The sequence below is a fragment of the Apus apus genome, chromosome 3 (assembly GCF_020740795.1).
Source record: "Apus apus isolate bApuApu2 chromosome 3, bApuApu2.pri.cur, whole genome shotgun sequence".
Classification (NCBI taxonomy): domain Eukaryota; kingdom Metazoa; phylum Chordata; class Aves; order Apodiformes; family Apodidae; genus Apus; species Apus apus.
This window is the reverse complement of record NC_067284.1, coordinates 109,194,418-109,212,961: the sequence shown is the minus strand read 5'-3', so window position 1 is coordinate 109,212,961 and position 18,544 is coordinate 109,194,418. Positions and strand designations below refer to the sequence as shown.

The following is an 18,544-nucleotide window of genomic DNA, read 5'->3' as shown; positions in this document are numbered from 1 at the left end:
GTTGATCAACTTGAGATGGTTGGTTCTGCGGTCTCAATGCACGTGTTCACACTTGAATCAACCACATCTTTGCTAGTAAATAAAACAGGCCACAGAGTGTTTGGTAGCCCCTTTACCAACTGCCATGGCATGGCTCCTGTCTGTACAGCCCAGCTTCCTCACTGGAACAGGATCCCATACTGCTTACTGGAGGTGGCTGGTGGCTCATGCTACCTTCTCTACTCTACCCAGGCATTGCTTAGAGGAGTGTATGTTGACTGGACCCAAAACTGTTCAAGTACTTGAAATTTAGCAGTGAATGGCTGAGTGAGAGCAACCCATGCACTTACCTTTCATAATTTGTGATATGTGGCCATCAGACTCTTCACACAGTTATCTCCTGAGCATGTCACGCTGTTATAGCTAATTTGCTCATATCAACTGAATTGTTTCAAGTCATTAAACATGAAGTCATTACATTAGTGTCTTTAATTGCACTGTGCACTCCAGGCTTTCTCTCACATGTTTGTGTGTCAAAATAATATCCCCCCAGAAGCTGAATGCCATGCATATTCTCATGAATCCTACACTGTCTTGTTAATGAATTGCTTTTCTTCTTCACATTCCTTTCCCCTCAGAGAGGCAAGACTTCAGCTAGCCTAAGTTTCCTTTGCTCCATGAAAGCTAAAGGATTTACACTGCAATATCCCTTGAGATGATCAAGTAGATCTAGCAGATTTGCAGTCACACACACTTGTACATCTGACCTTATATTACTAGTTTCACAGACAGAGACCTAAGAGAAGACTAGATTTTTTCAGGTTCCAGCTCTGCCACAGATTTCGTCAGTGCAATTGTATTTCATTGCCTGGGGCTGACCCATGAGATGAAAATGGGTAAATGATTATTTATGTCAGATAAAAATCTACTCCTTAATATTTTTACATTGTTAACAGAAGGTAATAATTATAGTGCTTCACTTCTCAGGGATGCTAAGAAGTGATTTTTTGTGTGTCTAATGCTAATGGGATGCTCAACTAACCTTTGTAGGAAGCTGTAAAAGGAAGATACATTAAGAGCTAGACGAAATAGATGTTAGAGTAAAAATAAAATGTCTTGGCTGTTTACAAGGAATTTTTATGGTCTGCTCCACAGCTGTAAATCTTCAATTCAGCTGTGCTGCCCCTTGCATTCTAAACCAGCCACAGGTATCTGTCCACATGCGTAATCCCAGCCCGTTGGTTCTCAGTGACTCTGCAATATGCAGATCCCTGGACTCATAAAGGCTGGCAGCTCCAGCAGTAATATATGACTGTTCCAGAGGTGTCTGCATCTGGCTACAACCAGAGCTGGAATTCAAGGTCGGATATCCGCCACTGTGAGATAAGGAATCTAACCCCACAAAGTGCTTGTGACAGGGTCTCCATATATTTACTGGCTGCAGTGTGATTAGTGGGAGCTTTCCCTAGTTCTGCCTTAACAGACTTTTAGTTTAGGGAAAGTAAAAGGGAAATGCTTTCCAATGGCAACTAAGCACACCAAGATTATAAGAAAGATGGATGTTAGGCTGCAAGGGAGCAACAGTTTTTGTTGCTTGCAGACGTCCTCACTCCATTTTGTTAGCTGGTTTGTGCTCTTGTGATATCCAGGCACATTGCAATCTCTGAACATACCAATACTCAACTTTCCTCTTTGAAGCAGAGAAAGGTTCTTAGCTTAATTATTTACAGCTGGAGTGCTGCAGTGCAAGGAGAATAACGCAGGGATGAGCAGTGTAGAAGTAGTACCTGCATGTTCTTTCTATCAACAGAGTAAAGTACCTGAAGACCTCAGAGTCCTTGGGACTATCAGAGCAGACATGCCATGAGGGCAGCAGACCTCCATTCCAGCTGAATAATGGACTTTCAGTTTTCAAGGGCTAAGCAAGGACAGCTTTTCTCTTGTCCCAGGGACATTTTACCCACTTTCCTATCCAGATCATCTGAACCTACAGCAGTTATTCTGAAAGTGGATTTGGATGGTAGAAAACAAGTTAATTAAAAGGTAGTTGTGTTTGGTTTCTTGAGCTGTGAAAAGACTATGTGCAAAAAAGGACTGTGTACATATTTCCTATTTCTACTTGATGGGTATGTTTTAAAATTGCAGCACCAGTAAAAAGGGATCTGGGGCTCTAGCCCTGATCTAATCCATACCATTTTACAGCAGCTTCTGATGCCTTATCCTCCCTATAAAATGGCAGAAGTAGTTGTGTATAGTTCTCATGTAACAGAAAGCATTTTATAAATTAAAATATAATTACTTAGGAGGATATACCTTTCCCTGTCTTCGTGTGAGCAGTGAGAAAGATCCAGAAAGAACAGAGGTCACTGCCTGTGGTTATCTCATGCCATTTCAGTATACACCAGCCCTCTGATGAAGGTATTAACATTATTTTATAGTCATCCTCTATCTTGGCTCTTAGTTCCAGCTGACTCAAGTGCTTGGGGTTAAGCTGCAAGGCCACACCAGTGACACCAGTGACCACTAAATCAACATACATGAATAGAAGGACTTTTTAATAAATCAAAATTAGGACAGAGAACCCAGATCAGCTTATAAAACATACTTTCAATTTCTTTTGATTGGCAATAGAAGAGTGCTGAATACCAAGCTAAAGCACCAAACCTCAGGTGGTTTAAATTATGGTCTTGGAGTCAGGGAGGGGAATTTATTAATGTGTGGGATATCAGGCTGGGAAATTATAGCATCAGCCTATCTCTGCTTGTGAAAAGTGTGGGTTAGGTGTAATTATATATGATCCTAGCATACTGGCTTAGCAGATATCGTGCAGTCTATGTAACATGAGCTCTCACTACAGCCTGTAGCTATTATATCTTGGTGCTGAAGTGGAGTGAAGTGGTTGGGATAATTAATGAGATTTATGCAGTATGAGGATAGTGGATGTGAGGATTAATGAGAACCTAATGCACGCCAAAGATAAGCCCAAACTTGTGTTCCTCCCAGGAAGGTTTCTAGCCAGGGGTGTTGCAACAATTTCAGACTTCAAGTGATGCCATCACGTGGCTATGTTGTTGCAATGTTCCCTATCCTGAGAGAAATGGTGAGATGGCACTGGTAACAGTCGTTAAGTAGCTCCTTTTCCCTTTCCCTTTTTTTTTTTTCTTTTTTTTTTTTTTTTTTTTACCCCTGATAGTGGAAAAGTTACTGAAGAAAACAAGATTTGCAATTTCTTGGTTTAATGTGTGTCTGAGGTCTTGCATGCAAGTGAATAGACACAATGATACATACGTCTGTTTCTAAGATTGTGATACCCTCTGCTGGCAAATATGCGAATATATAAAGTTAGCAGCTATACAATCAAGGCTAAAACATCCCCTTAACAAAATAGGTTTCCTTCTGTCAAGACAGTTTCCTCTTACAAATGCAACACTGTCAAAAGAGAAGTGTTTCATACTAACCTATCAATTTTGACAAAGTTTTCATGGAAAAAATAATGTTTTTTCTGGATGAGGTAAAATTACTTTGAAGTGAAATGCTATATTATTATATTATAGAGGAAAATAGTGCTTTTTTTTCCTGCATTCATGCAGTACTTCATTAGCCACACACAGTTATGTTTTATGCCTGGCACAGAAGCAGGTGATAACCTTCTTCTGTAAGTCTGTATGGCAATGTGTTATTGATCATGATTCATTTACTTACCAAACGTATTTGGCAGCCAGGCTGCCTTGATTTAATAGTTCCCTGAATTTCTGATTCTTTTTTTCCATCTTTGTTTTCCTAGCTTTTCTGTCTTATAATATAAAAATGTTGAAAGGTTTGGAACAGGCTGGCGAGGGCTGTAAGCCCAGAAGCAAACATGCTCATGCCATATCAAAGTCCCACCACTTTTAAGCTTCTTGAAAGGGAAGGAATTGATTCCAGATTCTCAGGATGTGGCAAGCTGTGTTTAAAGAAAGTGTGTGCATTTATTATTTCAAGTCAGTTCAATTACAATGGGCTTGGTTCCTTCCACCCCCTGTGTCACCCGATAATTTTATAACAGGCATCTCTGAAGGAGTCATCTCCTCATTGTGGGATTAGATCCATGTCTTGCTTCTGTAGCACAACTGGCTCATTCACTCCTCTGGCCATTGCCACCAGGCTTCACCACTTGTGCTTGGAGTGACCAGTACTCATTCACCCAAGAACAGGAGTCCTTGGGAGAGTTCAGTGGCTGTTTTTTTTTTTTTCCTGGGTGCTCTTGGTCAAGTTTTCCTGGCCAATTTGAGAGATTTTGGATGCTTAGTGATTATTTAACATCTAGAAGGAGATCTTGTCTGGGAACAGGAAAGTAAAACAAGATCTTGAGAGTTTACTTTGGTTCCTTAGGTTGATGCTGAGCAAATCACTCAAGCTCTGTACAGTAACCGAGGTATCAACAATTTATGTATTCATTGGGGGAGGATAAAATTTAATTATTGGAATGCTGTGTACACATTCAGTATCCTGCTTAGTATTTTTTCCTCTGAGACTGTAAACTGCAAACCAAGGGGACAACCTATAGTAACCATCCGTTAACCATCCTGCCTAAAACGGTAAGTTCTTTGGCGCATAGAATGAGCCCTTTGATTTCATGTATGAGTTGAAAAAGTTGTTCTTGAATTGAGTTCTTAGGGGGCACCAGCTCCAGTGTGGGTGGGCGCATTCATTAGTGGTTCGGAAGGATATTTCACTGTATGGCTCTTCAGAAGGCTCTGAGCAGGGAGACCACCAGCATGATTTCATGCAGAGGAATTTCCAGCCGTCTGACCAGAGGACTCTGCTTGTCTGGCTTGGATTTACATCAAGAGGCCAAAAATAAAAGCACATTTAAATCATTAACTTGCATGTGATTAAATGCCGTTCACCTCTGTCAGTAGCTCCATCAGACTTTGTGGTTAAACGCGTGAGGTGGGAAATATCTCTCTTTGTGGGCTGTGTGTGTGTACAGTAGATATGCACACACACGTATAGGGCTGGAATTAAAAGTGGCCTACATCAGTTTTACACTGTGGAGTTACTCTTGCTGAGAAAGGAGTCAGAACCATGGTATAGATATGTGCACAGTGTGGCCTGATCCTTCCTGGAAGTCATCACGTACCTCCTTAAATAAGCAGAAAATCAGTCCACTCTGAAAACCTACGTAGAATATTTACAGCAGTAACAGCTCTGTGGTGCAGACCCTTCATGGCACCTGAGCTGACGTACATAGCTGGAGCAGGAACTTCTTGATGCTTGAAGCTCCCCATGACCTTGATGGAGCCAGTCAGGAAAGGTGTTTGAATGCCCTTGAATCAACGGGGAGCTTCCTGTGATGGGGATCTTGGATTAGGCTCTAATTTGGGACCAACATTCATGCTTTACTTTTTTTTTTGCATAGATTTTCAAGTTGCCGTATAAATATATAGGTATAAACATCTATATATGTATGTGATGTCTGGATGTCAGCTTGTCATTACATTTTTTCTCTCTTTCTCTTGAGTTGCAGAATTTCCCTTTTGCAGGACAAAGCCCCACACCTGTACAAGGGCCAGCACGAGCCACAGTTTCTCCTACCCTGTGAGGATTCAAAGTTTTCTCTGTCATGCAACCAAGAGGCACTGGAAATAGCTTTTTAAATAATTGTAGAGAAAAGGACTTGATGGGCTTTCTGACTTTGAAATGTCTCAGGATGACAGATCTTTAACTGCAGTATTTCAAAGCACAAAAATAAAAGCAAAGAAAAAAAAATCACCCAAGCTATTTCAGAACATTTTAAACAAGTTTTTATGGCTCCCTCTGAGCAGAGTTCTGTTGGGCTCACGGTAGCTAAAGTGCCTGGCAGCTTTACAAAACCAGCCCTAATATAAAAAATACCCAGTCTTTAAAACATATGTAAAATAGCTTTTCTGCAACATTTGTGGCACATAAAGTACCAAGTACATGTTGGTGGATGTGATATAAAGCTTTTATTGCCATTCATTTGGGATGACCCATATAACTCACTCGTGATATGTTAATAAAACTGTTCTCCATTCTGTCTTTTTATAAAAAAACCCATATAAAGACCACTTAAGTAGTGGTGATAGCTGTGTGCTAACTTGTTAAGTAGTGCCACAAGTTGCATTTATCATCCAGCCTAAATTGCTTTATCTGCTTTCTGTCTGGTAATCAAAGACTTATTCTAAAATGCTCAGAAACAGGAGTTTGCAAAGTAAGTTTGCTTGAGAAATAACTTTTTGAAAGTTCTCAAAATCATGCTGGCTGGAGGCCCACAGCCATCAATATTCTGTCTGGTGCCAGTGACAGCTTTAAGGACCAATATCTTTTACCTGCCAAAACTAAGAACTGAAATTTTATGCCACTGGAAGGAAGAAGTTTTCAGGGTTTTAAAACTGTAACAAACCATCCTCTGAGCCTCAGAAATATTTATCTTAGTGGAGAATGTTTCTGAACTTTCCTATCATTTAGTTATTTTCCTTCTTCTAAGACCCTGCTAATTAAGGTATGAATATTTCCTGGTGGAAATGGGAAAAAATACTATTTGAAAGCTATACAAAACCAAAACTAAAACTCTGTGTAGTCCAAACGTGATCAGACTGCAAGCTCTCCAAGGCAGGGACTTGATATGCCTGGTTAGCATGCTTAGATGCAGCCATTCTGGGAACAGTAAATATTTACAATTAATGTACTAATAAACATTTTGATTTGAAACAATAGCATAGCATAGGGAGAGAAAAAAAAATATTAAAGGATACATATATTTATATAAATTCAAGAAAGAGGATATGCAAAACCCTAAAAGTCAGTTGACAATATATACTGCAGTCAACGAGGTTAATGTTCTGCTCAAATTAAGGCACGTTCTCAAGCCTCTGCTGAATCAGAGCCTATATGCACAGGCCAGGCCCAGACTAAAGTACTTGCAACAGGAACAGTAGTTGGCAGATGCTCTTCTTTAAGAGGGAATTATTTCCCCTGTGTGTTTGAATATTCCTCCAAGTGCTGCTGGCTTTACTGGGATGCTTTGTTCTGTTTCCCAGCCGAGCTCCCATGCTCGCACACAGGAGCAGTAGCACAGCTGGAAGTGGATTAGAGCAATCTGGCTGCAGCAGTCCTGGGAGGAATTAAACTCCTCACTGCTGGAATGAGAGGCCTACATTATATTATTATTTAGAATCGAGTTTTAACTTCATTGCTCTATGGTTTCACACTGGTGGGTGACTCCCCTCTGCAATATGCATGATGCATCTGAAGTATGTTCTCCACAGCAAGCACTTAGATGAAGTTATGGCCTTTCTCTGCAAAAGGTCCGAAATTATACAAGCAAATGTCCAGATTTAAGCACCCAACTGGTTTAATTGTCCTGAGAGGATTGTTCACAAGCTTATATTTAGCAACTGTAGAGCAAGCTATCACATGATAGAGAGCTCAGTGACTGGCTCTTGGAAGTCAGTTTGCAAAACTGTTGAGGACTTCAAAGGCTTGGCCTGGAATATGTTTTTCCCAAAGCAGATTTTTTGTTTGTTTGTTTTATGCATGCAAATGTTCTTTGTAAAATAACAGGGAAGAGAAGAATGAGACATAAATGAAAATCAGTGTTGCTAATTTTCTTTATTGAATCAGATCCTTAATAGTTGTCCATTAGCTTGCAAACAGTGCCTGAAATAAGATGACTAAATGGGAACTGGAGACACAATTATTTTCTAAATGTCCTGATTATCCTGATTTCATTAAAAAAATAACAGAATTTCATGGAGTTTGAGGCTAGATGGGACTTCGGGTTATTTACTATGATCTGCTGCAAATGGCATCCCAGTTAATTTTGCCTATTGAGCAAGGGTGTGAATATTTAATCCTTTAAAGTATGAGTTGTTTTGCATCTGAACAGAGAACAGGAGAAACTGAGGTGTTTTTGATGCACACTACACTTCTAAGGGGGAAAATTACTGGATGAGAAATGCCCAGCTGATGGCAATAGCTCCATTCCCATCTCTAGCAGAGAATGACCAGATGGCCATGGATAAGCCCCATAACACATCTGATTATTTGCATATTGGGAGAAAAGATACTGTGATCTTTGCAAGCACTTTAAGTCTTGAAGCAGGAGATGTAATTACAATTATTGTCTTAATGTTGACTAGCAATTTCTCTGTGATATTGATGGTGGTATAGTCAACCTACCTCAATCCATGTTCCAAGACATGAAAGGTGATATTAGGAATTTTAAAGTGGCATGATCTGCTCATGCAACTCTGTTCTCCTCCAGCCTAGTTTCTCCCATTTCTGTCAGAACTGAGTTAAAGTCTGCCTTTTCTTAGTCTCATTATAAACACCCCAAGCAATATGTCCACCTTCCCTCTCTCCTTCTGTTTTCTTTAAGCAGATCATTGCTTTGGCAACGTGGAAGGGGATTTGTCCAGCTTCCACCCATTAGACCTTTTCACACCTTTGTCTGAGAGGCTGAAGAGCTCCCTCACACTTCACAGATGTTTTGTTCATGAGTGATCATCTGTGCACCTTGGCCTCTCAGCCTTCTCTACAACACCTGAACCAATAGACTCTTCAAACCTGACATTTTGAGGCTTGTTCCCAGACTTGGAGCACTGTGTTATTGTTCCCCTTCAACCTCTTGCCTGAAATTTCAGAGCCTTTTTTTAAGTGGGGACACCAGAACTAGGAAAACTGTTCTTACTACTTGTTGCGACACTAAAGTTGCAACAGAGGGAATATGACCTCCCTAGTAGTACTTGACAATTTTTTATACCTCCAGACATAATTATAGTTCTCTTTGCTTCTGCTCCTTTCCGAGGGGCTAAGTTGAGACATAATCACAATGATCCCTAAGTCATTTCATGGGGCTTGAAACAAAAAAATCTGAAAAGTGGAGAGACAATGGAAAAGAATTAAGATGTGAATCATCTGTAAATCTCATCATCTCATGGTTTGGTTTTTTTTTGGTATCTTAGTAACAATTGTTTAACACAAAGGGCGAAAAATACTGGAAACATTAAAATGAAACAATTTGAGATGGAGATTTGCTAAGTGAGCTGAGGGATTTCAGAACTCAATAATCTTTAAAACTTCATCCTTAGGTGCTGCTAGCTATGTTTTTCCCTCTCAGGTGTCTTCAGTCCATTGCTGCTGAAGTTAAATGGCATACCTGAAATCAGTGGAGTGCAACTGGAATTATCCTGGTGTAACCAAAAGCAAACTTTATTCCTGTATATGCATGGGATTGAAAGAAATTTACATTGAAGGTGCAAGCACCAACGGCCTGTAGAGGAACAATCTTCTTTGCTTAAATATTAGAACACAAGGGGTCCCCACAGCACTGTCACTAAAGCCCAGTTGCACTCTGTCAGAAACTAACTTTTATTTTAATGCAGAGACATGTCATTAGTTTTTCTTTGTTAGTCCCAGAATCATCTTGTTTGTTCTTTGCTAATAAAACAAAACTTTACACTCTGAGTAAACACACAGCATCTCAAAAATCAAGATCCCAAAGTGTTAATCTCCTACTATAAATACGTGGGTTCATAATGTGCAGGGCTTGATGTTTGGGTTTTGGGTTTTTTTTCAGTTTTCTGATGCAAATCAGCTGCTGCTTGTCTGCAGTTGGTTTAGGGACACCTGCACAAGACTAGCATCACAGAGGTCAGGATTAGGCCCTCGGGGACACGCTCTAGAAATGATGCTTGTCACTTACGTGCTGCTACAGAGTTAGGATGATTTGTGAAATGCAAGTTAGGTGCTGTTCTTCCTGGGGCACTTGTAGGCCAGTAGTTTTACATTCACTTGCTTCCTGCCCTCAGGGTCACTTGGACTCCTAAGAGATTTGGAAATTAACTCTTCTTTTGGTGTCATTTGAACACCTGGGTTTTCTTCTTAAAAAAAAACCAAACCAACACCATGTGAAGTTGCTCTGGTTGCGTTCTGCATGACAACATTACAAGTCTTACATGTATTTCTTGCCTCACTGTAAAACTGAATAAGAAAAGGGAAGGAAGAAACCTGAGTTTTCAGTCTAAAACTAGAAACAAGTAAAAGCAAATTTACTACATGCTTGAAAAGTTTACGTTTCATTTTCTTTTTGAAAACCTTATCAATTCACCTGTTTCACTGTGTTCAATTTGGAAGTAGGACAGATGGTATCACATATAAAGAATTATGCCTTTATTTTTGTCCATATTTGCAGCTCATCCCCCTCAACATATGTCCATGGCTGATGCACTAGTACTTTCACCAATATAAAGTTTGTAGCTGAAGAGTGCTATTATCCCTATATTGTATACAGAAGTTGGAAGGCAGAGTATTTAAATAATCTATATAATATATAATTTAAATATATGGGTAAAAGAGACTCAGGTCTCCTAAATCCAGGTGTACTCCTAATCCTTGGATCATCGTGCTCTCACTTAGGAAAGGATACCTGGGGAATCAAGGCCTCAGCCTCTCTGAGACTGAGGCATAACTTCTGTGCAATTTTTAGATAGGTCTGTCAAAATGTCCCAGACTTTTGGGATGAAACTCTAATCGATTAATCCACAAAATCAAGTGTTTGTAGATGTGGTGGGGAGGGAAGAGGAGCGATAAGAGAGGATTATTTAACTTAAGTGTGTCTAAAAGTTATACATTAGTTATTCAATACTCCTGGCTTCTTTTGTGATCAACAGAGAGGGACATAAATCCATTTCTAAAGGACAGCTTGATTTATTTTAAAATATGGATCTAAAGCTGGGAGAACTTCCTTCAGAGATGCCTGTCTTCCATTGCTATCTATAAAAGAGACTTGGACTAATTTTAACTTAGGTGGCTAAAGTCAGACAAGGTGAATCTTACCCATAAGTAAATCACAGCATCACAGAATCACAGAATATTAGGGGTTGGAAAGGACCTCCAAAGATCATCGAGTCCAACCCCAGGACAAAAAAACACACAACAACTAGGGCAGATCACTCAGAAAGGCATCCAGACAGGTCTTGAAAGTCTCCAGAGAAGGATACTTCTCTCCGGAGAAGGATACATTTTTGATGAATCTGAATTTCTAAGGTGGCTTTGGGTATCTAATGGCTGTATTTTAGCTCCATCTTCCTCTTGAGTCCTGGCAGAAGTGTTCCTGGGGCGTTTAGCATCACTGTTTTCTCTCACTGGACATACACAGAACAAATATGCCAACATATATGGAAAACAGTTACCTGTTTAGGCCAGGCCATGTCTGAAAGGCAGCCTGTGACCAAAGCCATGTGGCTGTTTGTATGTGTGCACCTGTGTCTGTGTGACTTCTCCCAGCCCTGGTGTATGCTCAGCTGACCCCTCATCAGGAGATAAACTCCCTTTTCAAATCCCACCTCTGACTGATCTGGAAGATGAGTATGAACCCCTGTCTCCTAAGAGAAACCCCTAACATGGAAAGCAGAGTTGATAAATGAGAGACACTAATTATTTCTCTTCTGTGTACACAACTAGGTATTAGTTCATTAAGTGAGTTGAAACAGACAGATCACAACTTTTCAGCGTGGTTGTATGGGCTTTTACCTTTATTGTGGGAACATGCTCAAGCCTCTGTTCCAGTGAATATTGAATTATTTATCTAGAGTGGAACATCTTTAATAGGAGAGGTGACTCACCCCAGAAACTCCCTTTGGCCCAGAGTGGCTCTCTTAGTGACTGCCCACTCATTTGCCTCTCAGTGTAGGTGCTGCTCAGAGCAGGGGATTTTACAAAGCAGAAACATGCCTGGAAAGGAAGTTGCAATGCTCAAACTGGCAATGTACTTGCCCTTTGGGGACTAAGCCCTGATATTTAAGTCTCTTTGTATTATCCTACATCACTTAGGTGAACTGTGAAATTATATTCAAAGGGTAGGATTCATCTCGCCTAACTTCACCTCCCTGAAAGTTAGGTGTCTAGTCTGAGCTAGTCCTTTAGGCTTGGTCTCTAATTCATGCAGCAAGAAGGGCATGTGTGCAGTGAGTCACACCGAGTTTAAATCAGGTGTCTTGGGCAGTTGGAAGGAATTGACCTCTGTAGATGCTTAGTACCTCCTACCAGAGAGTGAACCTACGTAACCATCTTAGACAGGACACCTGACTCTTGAATGGCTAAAGAGAAGAAATCAAGGCAGCACTCGAATCTCAAGGGTTATAGTGAAATCACAGGGGGAAAGATAAACTGTTCAATATGTGATACAGTGGTGTGCATTTTGCAGTCACAGCTTCTCCATGTGAGAAGGATTAATCTATCAAAGTTACAATACTCTGTTGAGTCTGCCTGAAAAAAAATAAAGAGCAGGATGGAGAAAAAAGAGAGTGAAAAATATGAAGCCTTGGTCTTTATTCAGGCTGTCAGACTAGTAAAATTATATTATTTTCTTACCTTAAATTGCTGTTTCTTGGTGGGTTTCTCTCTTCTACCAGACAACAGTATTGGGTCTCATATCAAACTCCATGAATCTGGAAGTGATCAGGAAAGGTGGTTTGTTTTTTTAAAGGGAAAATAAATCTCAGATTGTTTGTGTGAGACTGTGAATATTTATGTACTGTTCCCCCTTTTCCCTCGTTGTGTATTTCACCAAGTTCATTTGCCTGTGTTACAGGATAAATCTTACTGGAGGGCAGTGGAAGAAAGCAGTAAAACAGAAAAGCATCAATCAGTGATCCAGGATAGCAGCAGGATTCGTTGTTCATTTTTGTACATGGATCATTGTTTGTTGAACTTGCCTGGGCTTGACAATTAAGAACATTGCAGTTTTGCTGAGGTGGTTTCAGCTGATGGCTACAAAAGCCATTATGTTGCTGAGCTTTGATACCTTTGAAGTTGTTTTGTCACTGTGTTTTCAGTGGTCTTCACTTATGAAGAGGGCCACATATCTTTTGCTTCGGCTTGGGGAAAATGTTTTGTGACAAAATGTTTATTTGACAAAAAATGCCATGGGTGGTGTGAGTAACCTGAATTGTTGGCAACAGTGGGTTTCACGTGGGTGAATAATGACTTGTTTTGAAATGTAAAAGTATTTTATCTTAAACTTTTTGACATGAGGGGTAATGGATTAAAACTGGAAGAGAGGAGATTTAGGTCAGATGTTAGGAAGAAATTATTTAGTGTGAGGGTGGTGAGACACTGGCCCAGGTTGCCCAGGGAAGTTGGGGAAGTTCCATCCCTGGAAGTGTTCAAGGCCAGGTTGGATGGGACTGTGAGCAACCTGGTGTAGTGGGAGCTGTCCCTGACCATGAAGGGGGATTCGAACTAGATGATCTTTAAGGTCCCTTCCAACTCAAACCATTCTATGATTCCATGATTATCTTTTTAATTTGGAAATTACATGTTGATTTTGAAGATTACCAACATTTTAAAAGTGATGTGAAAATGACTGAATGTTTAAGCACAACTTACTTAACAAACCATCCCAAAACATGGCTTTCTTTTTTTTTTTTTTTTTCCATGTTTGGAAATCTTATGATATTTTGCTGTAAGTTTGTTTAAGAAACTGAACTAGTTTTTCTCTTTTCTAACATAAATAAAATAGTTTTTATGTTCAGTTTGGCCAAAGAATCAATTGTTCTTGCTGCTCTCATGCCCTCTATGCTTTGCATTTCTTCCAATAGTAACTCTCAAGTAAACTCCTCATCCTGCAAGTTGTTCCACTCAGACACATAAAATAGGAGACATCTTAAGTAATTTTAGCTATTTTAAATTTAGGTAGCTGGTCTGCCTATTCTCAAAAGAGAGAGAGAGGCTTCTCTGATGATAATTCAGCTTTTCCGAGGCTACTATTTTAGGATGGAATGATTTGCTTTCCAGTGGCTTCTTCAGGCCACAGAGATTGGCGTTTATGTGCTTTGTGTGCTTTGCTGTTTCTCTTCATCCCAGCATTAAATGAGGAAGGAAATATTTGGAGTTCAAGGAAGGGGAAGGAGAGTCCTTGTCTGACCTCTGCAATGCTGTGGGTGTGGGCAGTCTGAATCAATTTTACTTTTTCCAAACCGTTTTTCTTTTACTACTTTCTAGTTACTTTCCATTTTGCTCAGCCTTAATTGACCCACAGAAAGTAGAGATGGAAATGACTGATGACGCTGGAAGTTTTATGGCTGACATTATTTAGGAGGTTATATTAACTGATTATAGTAGCCCCTCTTGGCTTTAAAGGCTGTTGCAGAAAGCCTAACCCCTCTGAAGTCAACAGCAAAACTTCCACAGGCTTCAATATGACCAAAATTTCACCCTGAGTACCTAGCTATGTGTCTTTGTCAGCTGACCCTCCCCTTGACTTGCAGGATTGCTCCATGCATTACATTTTCCAAAGCTTGGTTGTGTTATATGTACTTCAAGACATAAGGATTTCTCTTTGTCCCCTGGGAATAGTTTCACAGGCTAATTGCTGAAGGAAGTTTTTGTTTGAAAATTTGAGTCACAGATCCAAAATCTGTTCTTGGTTGAACTGGAGTAAATATGGGGTAGCTTGTTGACAAAGCGGAGTTACTCCTTTTTATGTCAGTGTAACCAAGAGAATAATTTTGTCAATTATTAACTTTTGTTACATTATTTTTATTTCTGTGCATGTCAGGATTTGTTAATCTCATTGTTCAACATCAAGTAACCTTTTGCTGAAAACAGAGCGTCATTGTGAATTAGGTATCATCAGCTAAATTGAACCTCACCCTGTGCATTTGACAGATGGTAATACATTCATTAAGTGCTCTGTGGTTGCTTTGAGGTTGGAAAGTGCTATTTTTCTGGCTTCTAACTCAGGATTCTTAAGTAAAGTTGTATAAATGCATAGTTTTGAAGGGAGACGGAAAATCACAGAGCTCGTGAGGTTTTTTTATTAATATTGTTGTTTACTATTGGTGGGATGACACGGCAGGACTGTGATTGCTTTGTTTGCTTTGGCTACATAAGTAGCCCAGAACAGAGTAGCGAGCAGTGAGAGAGATGGTTCCACCATGGATTTTGTAAATACACTGTTAGAACTTCTTGGAACTTGTAGCTACATTAGATACATCACTGTGGAGGCAAATGATGCCTGTGTTTTTGCGTTCTGTGATTTCACTGTCCAGAAAGACGGCCTGTGTGAGTTCAGACGTTGCAACTGTTGCTCCTCACACAGAGCTGGTCACTTTTGTCATCTCTAAGTTGATACTAAAAATCTGCAGGGTGGAGAATGTCATGAATGGGATGGGATGGCAGATGAGACATATACACACAGATCAAGATCTCCGTAGCGTCCTGCTACAAAGAAGCAACTGGAGGTAGAAATTTCAAAAGCAGCCACATTCTCAGGCATAGAATAGAATAATAAAATAATTTAGGGTGGAAAATAATTTTAAGATCATTGAGTCCAACCATAAATTTAACACTGCCAGGTCCACCACTAAGCCATGTTCCTCAGCACCACATCTACATGTCCTTTAAATATCTCCAGGGGTGGTGACTCAACCATGTCCCTGGGCAACCTGTTCCAATGTTTAATAACCCTTGAAGAAATTTTTCCTACCATCGAATCTAAACCTCCCCTGGTGCAACTTGAGGTCATTTATTCTATTTCTATTACCTATTAAGTTGGGAGAAGAGACCAAACCCTACCTCACTACAACCTCCTTCCAGGTAGTTGTAGAAAGCGATGAGGTCTCCCCCCAGGCTCCTTTTCTCCAGACTAAACAACGCCAGTTCCCTCAGCTGCTCCTCATAAGACTTGTTCTCCAGACACTTCACCAGCTTTGTTGCCCTTCTCCGGACACGCTCCATCACCTCAATGTCCTTGTAGTGAGGAGCCCAAAAATGAGCACAGGATTCAAGATGTGGCCTCACCTGTGCTGAGTACAGGGGGATGACCCTGGTCCTGCTGATCACACCATTGCTGACACAAGCCAGGATGCTATTGGCCTTCTTGGCCACCTGGGCACACTGCTGGCTCATGTTCAGCTGGCTGTCCACCAACACCCCCAGGTCGTTTTCTCTTCCTCAAGCTTATAGTGTTGCATGGGGTCGTTTTGACCCAAGTGCAGGACCCAGTACGTGGCCTTGTTGGACCTTATATAATTGGCCTTCGCCCATTGATCCAGCCTGTGCAGGTCCCTCTGTAGAGCCTTCCTACCCTCGGGCAAATCAACACTCCTGCCCAGCTTGGTGTCATCTGGAAACTGACTGAGAGTGCACTTGACTCCTTCATTCAGATCATTGATAAAGATATTAAAGAGAACTGGCCCCAGCACTGAGCTCCAGGGAACATCACTCATGATCAGCCACCAGCTGGATTTCACTCCATACATGAAAACCCCTTGGGCCTGGCCATCCAGCCAGTTTTTTACTGAGCAAAGAGGGTTCTACTTGGTTTTGAAATATTTAATCCTCCACCCTGACATTATCAAGACAATAGAAGCCTGGACACTTCAGAAAAGTTCTCCACAGAGCTGATTTATGGTTCACCTCAACCAGGTGTAGAAGACTCCACTGGCTTGGCAACATGGCTATGTGCATATGGATTTTAAAAAACATACCTTGAAAATTATTGACAGGCTTTAAAAATCTGACCCTGTCCACCTAAACTCCACTTGAAATGTTGATTTTAGGATCTTAATTTTCTCAGCTTTTAAAAATTCTGGCACTGTTAAGTTGGAAGAAAGGCAGTTTTCCCTTGTTCAGAACTCTTCTGTTTTCATGGCTCTTTTGAGAGGTTTGCCAGGATCAGAAGAGTTTTGATGAATTAAGCAGGGCCATTGGATTCACAACTAGTGGTCCAGTTCTTGATTATCAGGATAGGAGATGGTCCTGACATTGTGGTGATCTCACTGGGCAATCTCAGGATCCTGCGTGATGCAGCAGAGCATGTGAAGTAGGTCACAGATGAGTTGAACCCTGAACACACGCATGTTTCTGGCCTAAAGCTGTCACACACAAGTGCCAAGTATGAATTCAGATAGATGTTTTTCCCACTGTCACAAATAGGCTTCATTCCAGGCATTGTTTTTCAGGCAGCCGTAATGCACTTTGATATATCAATAAGAGCAAAAAGAAACAACACCAACCCTAATAAGTTCCAGAAAAGTTACATAAACACATCTCACCTGTTGCTCCTGTCTCTGCGCACACACTTCACTCACCCAAAGCATCTAATGTCACGTTGATACTGGAAATATTGCACAGACAACTCAGAGAACCAATGATTCTACCGGGTGAAGGGGAGGCTGGAAAATCCTCAGAGTTAAGCCAGTTCCCTAAATCTGAATGTGCAAATTGAATGAAGTCACAGTAATTTGATTCCATTGTCTCTAAATTAATTCATTGTAAGAGGACATAGTCTGAGGCTGACCAAGAGAAGGAGAACTATCAGTTCAACAGGTGTTATGGGGTTAACAAAAAAGAGATTGTTAAATCTTGTGAGTGTTGCCACATGGGGGTATATTACACGCTACACCCTTGTTACCCTTCAGCAGAAGTTCTGCAGCAGAGCACAGCTGCAGACAATTAAAGACACCACTGCCAGCATCTGACAGCAGAATGTCAGTGTCAAAATTCAATTTGAATTGATTAAATAAGGAATGGCAACACTTTTGTTTTATGGATGGCAGCACTTCAGTCGCTTTAGATGCTCCACTTTCAGAAATGAAATTCTTTCCCTCCCTGCTATGTCTGTTGGGGTGTTTTCAGTTGGATGGCAGTAATTTCTCCAGTCAATCAATTAAGCCAGGATTTGCCACTGTGTCTAAGAGCCAGCCACAAAAGAGCTGGTATGGTTCCCTGAAGCTTGGCCAAGAGGCTTCAGTGGGAACAAGACATCAGGCAGCTTAATCTCACTCCCACCACTGGCACGAGGTTTTAATGGATGTTAGGGCAGCAAAGAAATCGTGTTCTGTGGTGTTCAGCTCCTGCTCTCTCAGTGGCCCCATGCATGCTGCCTTTCTCTCTGTGCCAAAAACTCAGGGGATCTGACAGCAGAGCCAGGGGAGGTACCTGTGCCAGCAAGCTGCTCTGCACGGGGCGATGGCTGCAGCCTTTTGAAGCTGGCATCCTGCTCCAGAAATATATTCATCTCCACAGGCCTTGTAGTGCTGCTCCACTTGAGTAGCTTCAGGCATTGACTGGTCTCCCCTAAGTTAAATCGCAGTAAGTTACTCAGAGATATAAGTTTTTACAGGTCTAGGCCTTAAATGCTGACTCCAGGCCAGATCTGCAGCAGGTATAAATCACTGCAGGTAATTTTCACCAGCTGAAATTCTGGCCCTAAGCCCATGAGTCATGTTGTTATTTTTTCACATTGTAAATTCTTGCTGTTTCTTATTTATATTGCTTTACCACTTTGGGGCACTTGTCAGGGGCCAGGACCCTATTGTTCTTGTCACCCCCTTGAAAAGAGATACCAAAGACCCTTCTTGCCCCAGAATGTTTTAAAATAACATGGAAACCTGCTTGCAGTCATTCAGCTTTCTCTAAGTACACTGCTGCAATCAACTTTTTCTTCTGTCTTGCTGGTAACACATAAGAACACTAATTCTGTGCACAGGTTGATGTTATTATATCTGTATATAATGTATATTACTAAGTGGAAATTTAAGCCTGGAATTTG

General features: G+C 40.8%; 1 protein-coding gene across 3 annotated transcripts in view; it reads left to right on the top strand.

Moving 5' to 3' along the window:
- CLIC5 (chloride intracellular channel 5) overlaps window positions 1-18,544 on the top strand; it is a 98,811-nt gene that overhangs the window by 28,160 nt on the left and 52,107 nt on the right. The window lies entirely within an intron of this gene.